Consider the following 9,801-nt stretch of genomic DNA (forward strand, 5'->3'; position numbering starts at 1 on the left):
GGACTTTAAAAAAACAAAAAAACAAAAAACAAAAAAACAAAAAACTTCTAATGTGCAGCCAAGGTTGGGAACCACTGGATTAGAGGGTGGAAGACTGGAGTGACCCGGGAAGTCACAGGAGGAAACTTGGAGGGAAGAGGTAGGCCCTGGAACAAGCTAAGTCACCCCAGAAGCTTGAACTGTGGGGCCTCTGTGACCCCATAAACACTCTGAGGAGAGGACTGAGAAAGAGAAGGAAATGGGGGGAAAGCTGGGATTTCTGTAGCACTCCAGGAAAGTGGCCAAAGAATGGAACGGGGTCTTGGAGCCTTCTCGTTGGGGGCCGCCATCGGCTTGGTGACAGCAGCAGCTGTGACTCAGTAACTGGCTGGCGAGGACAGAACAGGGAGCAAAGCCGTGCTGGTAAATGGTGTCACCTGCGGGACCCTTTTCCTTCTCGCTCCCCTCTGGGCCTCTCTGCACGATGTATATTGCGCCTGACCCCTTTTTTCCATTCCAGTCTGCAGTTGCCAGGCCTGGGGAGGAAGGCAAGGGGAAGGTTTCCTCTTGACTGGGAAGTATCTGGGGGATTCTGGGATAATCTGGTATAGGGTCTTCCAGCAGGTGCATATTCTGGAGCAGCATTTTCCGAAGGTTGTTCCTCAAACACTGGTTCCTCCTGGTGTCCTTCTGCTGGTGCACCTGAGCTTGGGAAACGCAGGGAGCCTCAGCACCCTCGCTGACTTTCGCAGAGCGCCCTATTTGAGCTCTGAGGTCTCCCGCAGAAAGACACCTGTTTGCTTTGCTTTTACGCTCATGTCCCAACTCATCGGGCTATGGAGTTGCTTTTTTCTGCTTAGCGCATTGACGTTTGCCTCTTTCTCATGACACACTTTTGGGCCACTGCCCCAGAAACTCCCATCAGTGGCTTCATTCACAGGGGACAAAGAAGGCAGCTGCATCCCGCATCCCCGAAACGGGGTGAGAACCCCAGTTGGGCCCTGGCCTCTCCCTGGAACTGGGTCCTTCTTCCACCCCCTCCGCTGCCCCCTGCCGGCTGCCATGGCAACGCCCTGGAGAGTTAGGACCAGGCCTTCTGTGTCTTCCCTTCACCCCTCCTCTCTACCCTCTTTGTGTCTCCAAGGGCGCTGAACACTCAGTAGGTGATGTTTTGAAACACTGGTTGATTGAGGGTTTGGGGTTTCATCCCTGCCCCGGGCTGCAGGTGGGCTGGGGAGGAGGAGAAGGCGCTCCCAAGGATTTGCTTCTCTGGATCTGGTAGAACTGACGGGCTGGAGGGTGGGAGAGGGCAGGTCCGGGAGCTCACACAACCTTGGCATTGCTTTTTTTTTTTTAATTCTATGATCACAAATATTTCACAAATTAGGAGCGGCAAAGGGCACAATGGAAAAAGAAAACATTTTGATTTCTTGGTATGTTGAGTTCAGGGGTGAATTTTTCTTTCAGTAAAATTCCTGGTCATGTTGTTTGCTACAATGTTGTTTTTGTAATAAATAATTTTCCTTTAAGCTTTGAAGAAAAGAATGTCCTACTTTCTCCTCTGTCTCTAACTGGTGATCATTATTTTTCAAAACCCCAAACCAGGACACAGAGCCTGAGACACAGCCTGACAGGATATTTGAAATAGGGGGTCTGATGGGACAGAGTAGTTGAAATGAAGGTGCCCGTCTGGGAAAATCTGGACTCCTGGCTCACGAGTAGTGTCATTTCTAAATTATAGAGACAGTAAAGCCCATTTTGATATCCGTTGATGAAAACTGGGTATCCATATATATTCTAAACCGATATCCACATTAAAAAAATCTATTTATTGCTGCAAAGTGAAAAGCAGCCTTCCCAGGGCAGGGGGCAGGGCAGGGGGTGGGGGAGGCAGGATTCTATTCAGTGCCGAAGTGCATGAAAGACCTGGTTATTTCCAGTCTGCTCTGCCTCACAAGCCCAGGCTCGGGTTCTTTATGAATGAAAGGTTTGTGGGCATCTGCTTGATGCAAACCGAGTGCCTGGAAAAGCCTCACACTACTGGTTCTGTCTCCCAGGCGCCTAAGAAGGCTTCCCAGGGTCTGAAAGTACCAATTCTTAAGGGGTGAGCACTAGCGGAGGATTATAATTTAAATCAGCTGGTTCTTATTTTCTTAAGTGTGAAAAAAAGCGGATGATTAGGAGTGTGTGCCTGTGTGTGATGGGGCTAACATTTGTGGAGTATCGGCTATGTGCTGAGAATTTTATACATATATAATGCACATAAATCGATATGTATCTCTATATAGATTTATATCTGAAAGAGATATATAGTTATGTATCTAGTATTTATAGATATCTGGTATATATAATGGATACATATATATAAATTGATAGAACTGTATTTCAGATATTCATCTGATTATACGTCAATATATATATATACCTGACTATATATCGATATCTATCTATGTATCTATATCTGTCTCTGTTACTTTATTTCATTTTTACAGCTTTGTTTGACACTGATAAGGAGAAAAGGAAATAGAGGCCCCCAATGAGCAGATGAAAGGGCTTCCCTAGGGTCACGCAGTGGAGCCCTTTTCCCAGCTCAGGTCCATCTGACTCCGAAGTGTTCTTTCTGCTGCACCTCATTATTATTATTATTAATATTATTATTATTATTTTACCATATCAATCTTTATAATCACCAGAAAGTTATGTATTAAGGCAGGAATAAGGCTCTAAACATGGGCCAATGATAACGCCGTGATCTCCACCTAACACTCTCCATTTAAAATCCCACTTTCCGGCCTTGATCGCCCGCCTATCCTTCTGCTGGCTTTTTTGAGCCTGTTCCTCTTCTTTGATCCCCGCAGTACCCTCGAATCCATCAACCTCACTCTCGTCCCATCAGATTTCTCATCTTCCCTTAAACCATCTTTACAATTCTTCTCTTGAAAAAATGGCCAACTCCTTGTATTACCCCAGGTCCCTCCTATCTCCCAGTTCTGGAAGAACCCAGCCCCAACCACCTGCCTTCTCTCTGCCTGCTTCCCAGCTGATAAAGGATTCAGGGGGGAAAAAAAACCTCATAGATTGGTATTATTTCAAAAATATTCAATAATCCTGACACTGCCCACTAATCTTATTAGCAGTATTTCTAATGAGCTTGTTCCCCTCACTCCACAAACACCTGACTTCCCCATTCCTCCAGCCCCCTCCCTCTGGACTGACAACTTTGCTTTTCTCTTCTCAGAGGAAACAGGTCCTATCCAAGAGGAATGTACCCTCTTCCCACCACCCAATCTGCACACCTCCTTGCATTTCATCTAAATCTTGCAACTCCTTCTGCTTGGCAAGGTTGGTGTCTGTTGCTCTAAGTCCAGCCAGGGACAAGGACTGGGGACTCAGTTCTGCTCCCCGGGACCTCTCCATGGGTCTGGGTTCCAGGGGTGGCTCCCAAGAGAGAAGACTAATTGGCAGCTATATTGCCTTTTATGCCCTACCTCAAAAGTCATGCCACCTCTCAAGGCAGTCACAAAGACCCGCCCAGGGGCAAAGGGAGGATTTGGTGGAGTAGCAGATCCATGAAGAGCATGTGGGGCAGACATGCGCTCCTGACCATGTGCAGGAAAAACGATCTACTGCAACTTCCGGTTTTTCTTCCCCATTCTCATTTAGGGTCTGGTTTAAATGTCACCCATCTTTCTAGATTAGTTACCCTAGACAACAGTCAGAAAGTCACCTTTCCACCTTGTGGTTCTTATCAAAATTTTACATTATACAATGATTTCTGCAGCATTTTTGTTTACCATCTATTATTTATCATCCATCTCTAGCCATGGATGGAACACTTGAGGTCCGGACTGTGTTTTTCCTATTGAGCTCTGATAACAAGGCTAAATAAACACTTATCAATGAATAACCTTAGGAGTGTTGAATAAAACTGCGTTCCCCATTCCCCCCCCAAAACATGAATTCAAATGTTATTTGGTCATGAATCTACCTTGAACTTATATTTGCAAATGGAAAGGAGTTAGATACAAACTAGAGGTAGAACATGATCAATGGCAAAAAAACTTCTTGGCCTTGATTATACTGTGGTTGATAGATGTTCAACACAGAATACCACAGAAGCAAGTAGGTATTTCTCCAAAGGAGACATTTTTAAACTGTACGGAAGTTTCATTTGAGAGGCTGTTGGACCAAACATCCTGGTTATTACTCAGCGAGGTGAAGTTCTTCAGCCAGAAGGGATCTGGCAAAGTCACCGAAAGGAGAGCTCCTCTGCCTTACTTTTTAAACAGTCCACCTTCAAACAGAGACTTTAGGCTCAGATCAAAGAGTGATAAATCATTCATTTAAACTCAGAATGCTAAACTATTGGAGGACCCACTGATGCAGTTTTAGGGAAATAAGAGGCAGGCACTGGTGGGGGTGGGGAACCTAGAGAAGGGAAATCTGGTGGGGGTACGTGGGTGGTGAACTAGCATTGATTAAGGATGAGTTTTTTCCAGGTGATTTAAAATATAGTTTTGTCTAAATCTTGCAGCAGTTCAGCTAGCTAAGTAGTGGCATCTCCACGTGAAAGACCAGAAGACCAAGAGGTGAAATATCTTGATCAAAGTGACACAACTCACAAGCAGAAGGGATGAAATTCCTTCTCCTGCCCCCAGGAGTTCCCAAGCCTGCACATTTTCTACGGTACCAAACATGCAAGGTCAATCAAGAGAGCTCAAGAAACTTATTTTGGGGTCTCAAGTGCACTAAGCTCTGAGCAAACGGTGACCCCCCCAAAAACACACATCCTTCCTCCTCTTGTTGATATAGATGGGATATAAGCCCAATTCTTCCAAATTTTGAAATTATAAGAATCTAGAGATACCAGTGATGGAATACACTGGTATGATGTTTCCAAATGTCAATTTTCCAAAATGTAGCAAAAGCATCAACAATCTTCTTATCTTATGACTCTGCAATTCTTCAAGGAAATCAGACATGATCAGAATCATGCATAAGGGTGGTCACTGTAATGTTAAAAAGAAGGAAAGGAAGAAAGGAAGAAAGAAAGAAAAGAGAAAGAGGGAAGGAGGGAAGAAGCAGGAAGGAAAGAAGGAAGGCAGGAAGGCAGACGGGCAGGAAGGACCCAGCTGAAGACAAGTATAACTCTTGTGTTTTTTTTTTTCTTTTTTAACTCTGTTGTTTTTGTACGGAAATATTATGCAGCCATTTCAAACAACTCTTTGGAAAAATATATAATGATCTGGATGTGTAAAATGTATATTAGTAAAATAAAAACCAAACCAAACAATATATATAAACTTGGATACTTTATCCTTCCCTTGTTATCCCACAACAGAACTAAGATATGGCTGTAGCATTTGGCTGGACCCTATTACAGATGTAGGGGTAACAGAAGAGACAAATTTAGAGAGTGATACGAACCAGAAAAGCCAGGCTGTGAATCGCAGCTTATACGTTTTGGGCTATCACTTCATTAGGGTTTCTTTTTCTCTAAACAGGCATGGGCAGAGGGCCTGTTTAAGCCGCTCATAAGAGAGTGCCTTCATGAATGAAAAATATGATATTTCCTCATCTGCCTGCCTAAGGGCTCACATTCCAAGTGCCATCCTCCTCTTAGCCCACCGACCTCTACCTGTATGACCGATACAGGGAGCACCCACTCCTTTCAGGGAAGACCATAGGACTGAAGATTGAAGATGCCAACAAGACAAACGATATCAGAATAAGCACGTAAAATGCAATGAGTACTTTTAATCTCCAACAACATAAAAATTCTTATTTTCCAAAGGAAATTGGTAGGAAGCTTCAATCCGAACAATTTAAGACTACGAGATGAAAGGCTGGGAGCCTTGGGTTGTGTTGATTTCTGAAAGAATGGCTGGTTAGCTCAGAGTAATGAATAATGAATGGAATCTCAGTGTCCTCCTTCAAGAGTCTAGACTGGAAATGTAATGTGAGTCATGTATGTAAATTTGATTTTCTAGGACCCATATTAAAAAAAGTAAAAAGATACAGGTAAACTTAATTTTAACAACACGTTATTTAATTCCACCTATCTAAATACTATCATTCTAGGGCACCTGGGTGGCTCAGTGGGTTAAAGCCTCTGCCTTCGGCTTGGGTCATGATCCCAGGGTCCTGGGATCGAGTCCCGCATCGGGCTCTCTGCTCAGCAGGGGGCCTGCTTCCTCCTCTCTCTCTCTCTCTGTCTGCCTCTCTGCCTACTTGTGATCTCTGTCAAATAAATAAAATCTTTAAAAAATATATAATAAAATACTATCATTCTAACATATACTAAATGTTATCAATTTTTTAAAATTTCTTAACCTTTATTGTTTTCTTTTTCTTTTTTTTTAAAATTTTTTATTTTTTATAAACATATATTTTTATCCCCAGGGGTACAGGTCTGTGAATCACCAGGTTTACACACTTCACAGCACTCACCAAAGCACATACCCTCCCCAATGTCCATAATCCCACCCCCTTCTCCCAACCCCCCTCCCCCCAGCAACCCTCAGTTTGTTTTGTGAGACTAAGAGTCACTTATGGTTTGTCTCCCTCCCAATTCCATCTTGTTTCATTGAGTCTTCTCCTACCCACTTAAGCCCCCATGTTGCATCACCACTTCCTCATATCAGGGAGATCATATGATAGTTGTCTTTCTCTGCTTGACTTATTTCGCTAAGCATCATATGCTCTAGTTCCATCCATGTTGTCGCAAATGGCAAGATTTCATTTCTTTTGATGGCTGCATAGTATTCCATGAGATGTTTTAATTTCTGGTTTTGGTACCTCACTTTGGAAGTCCGGTATGTATCTGACACTTCCGGCACCTTTCAGTTCCAACTAGCTGCATTTCACATGTTCATTAGCTGCATGTGGCCGGTGGTTACATATTGGAGATAAGGTTCAGGCCAAAAACTAGGCCTCTTGTACCAAGCAGCCAAGTTATGAGTGTAAAGGAAAAGTTCTTGAAGGAAATTAAAAGTGCTACTCCAGTGAACACATGAATGGTAAGAAAGCAAGAGCCCTGTTGCTGATATGGAGAAAGTCTGAGGGGTCCGGTTAGATCACAACAGATACAACATTCCTCTAAGCTAAGACCTAACCCAGGGCAAGGCCTTACTTAAATCTTTTCAATTCTATGAAGGCTGAGAAAGGGAAAGAAGCTGCAGAAGAAAAGTGTGAAGCCATCAGAGGCTGGTGTATGAGGTCTGAGGAAAGAAGCCATCTCCAGAACACAAAGTGCAGGGTGAGACATCACATGCTGATGGAGAAGCTGCAGCAAGCTCCCCAGAAGACCCAGCTGAGAGAATTCATAAAGGCGGTCACACTAAACAGCAGATTTTCATGGAGACAAAACAGCCTTCTGTTGGAAGAAGATGTTGTTTAGGACTTTTATAGTTAAAGAGAAGTCAAGGCCTGGCTTCAAAGTTTCAAAGGACAGGCTGACTCTCTGGTGAGGGGCTAATGCAGCTGGTGACTTTAAGTTGAAGCAAATGCCCACCATTCTGAAAGTCCTTATCAATCAAAGAAAGACAATTATCATATGATCTCACCAATATGTAGAATTTAAGAAACAAGGCAGAGGGTCATAGGGGAAGAGAGGAAAAAATGAAACAAGACAAAACTAGAGAGGGAGATAAACCATAAAAGACTCAATCATAGGATACAAACTGGGGGCTGTGGGAGGGGAGTGGGGTGGAGGGATGGGGTGACTGGGTGATGGACATTGGGGAAGGTATGTGTTGTAATGAGCACTGGGAATTATATAAGACTGATGAATCACAGACCTGTAGCCCTGAAAAAAAACCCCATTATTAATTGAATTTAAATTTAAAAAATAACCATCTAATGAATAAATGAAAATAAATTAAAAGAGAAATTATGCTAAATCCACTCAGGCTGTGTCCTATAAATTAAACAACAAAGCCTGGATGATAGCATATCGTTTTGCAATATGGTTTACTGAATATTTAAAGCCCACTGTTGAGACCTACTGCTCAGAAAAAAAAGATTCTTTTCAAAAGATTACTTCTCATTGACAATGCACCTGGTCACCCAAGAACTCTGATGGAGATGGACAATGAGATTGATGTTGTTTGCTAACACAACACTCATTCTGCAGCCCATAGATCAAGGAGTCATTCTGACTTTCAAGTCTTATTTAAGAGATACTTTTCGTAAGGCTATAACTGCCAGATAGTGATTCCCCTGAAGGATCTAGGCAAAGTAAATTGAAAACCTTCTGGAAAGGACTCACCATTCTAGATGCCATTAAAAACATTTGTGATTCATGACAAGAGGTTCAGATATCAACATGAACAGGAGTTTGGAAGAAGTTGATTCCAACCCTCATGGAGGACTTGAGGGGTTCCAGACATCACCAGAGGAAGTAAGCGCTGGTGTGGTGGAAATAACAAGAGAACTCGAATGAGAAGTAGAGCCTGAAGATGGGCCTGGATTGCTGTGGTCTCATGGTAAAACATGAATGGATGAAGAATTGCTTTTAACTGATAAGCAAAGAAAGTGGTTTCTTGAAATGGAAACTACTGGTGAAGATGCTGTGAAGACTGTTGAAATGACACAAAACATTTAGAATATGACATAAACCTAGCTGATAAGTTTATCACATAAATTTAGTTTGAGAGGACTGAGTCCAATTTGGAAGGAAGGGTGGAATGCTATCAAACATCATTGTGTGCTACAGAGAAACTGTTCATGGAAGGGAGAGTTGATCGATGTGGTACATCATCATTGTCTTATTTTAAGAAATTGCCAAAGCCACCCCAATCTTCAGCAGCCACCACCCTATCATCAAAAGCATTCAACATCAAAGCACTCCACCCAGCAAAAACACTACAACTCACTGAAAGCTTAAATGATGGTTAGCATTTGTAGTGAGATTTATTTTTTATCTAAGGTATATACATTGTTTTTTCAACACAATACTATTGTACACTTAGGCTACAGTATAGAGTAAACAAATATTTTATATGCATTGGAGGCCAAAATATTCATTTGACTTGCTTTATTGTAATATTCCGTTTACTGCAGTGGTCTGGAACTGAACCTGCAATATCTCTAAGGTATGTCTGTATGTCATGATGAATTTTCCCATTTATCTGTTTAATTTATGTTTCCCTCTAGGAGACAGAAATTCTTGTGTGTAAAACATTATTCTAGACCCTGGGTATGAAGCACTGAACCAAAATTTATAAAAATGTCCCTGCCTGCCTAAAGCTTAATTTTAGTGGAAGGACCCTGAAAATAAACAAATGAATGAGCAGACCTGCCATATCATATATAACATTCTTCATTCTTCATTCTTCATGGTCTATCATCTCATAAATCATTTAATGAGAAAAGGAATGAAAAAAAAAAAAAACAGAAGAGGTGAGGGAATAAAAAACAGTGTGGGAAAGGTAGGGTCTCCTGTTTTAAGCAGGATGGTGAGGGAGGATTTCACTGCTGATGCTTGAATAGACACAGATGAAGATAAGGAACAAACCATGCAGCTATCTGGAGGAAGTGAATTCCAGGCAGGAAGAAGAGTAAGTAGTAGGGTGTTCACTGAGAAGGAGAAGTACTTGGAGAAAACCAAGTAGCAGGAGACAGGAATCAAGATTTCAGTTGGGCCATTCAAAAGCTGAGATGCCTATCTAGCAGGGGTGATATTAAAAAGTATCAACAGATGTTCAACAGACATTGGCCAATGAGAAAGGATTTTCCAGTATTTGGAACTTATGGCACATATAAACCAATGGTAACACCATAGTTACACATGCCAGTGAGTGTTCGCTCTGCCTATGGGAT

Source organism: Mustela erminea, chromosome 2 (assembly GCF_009829155.1).
Source record: "Mustela erminea isolate mMusErm1 chromosome 2, mMusErm1.Pri, whole genome shotgun sequence".
Classification (NCBI taxonomy): Eukaryota; Metazoa; Chordata; class Mammalia; order Carnivora; family Mustelidae; genus Mustela; species Mustela erminea.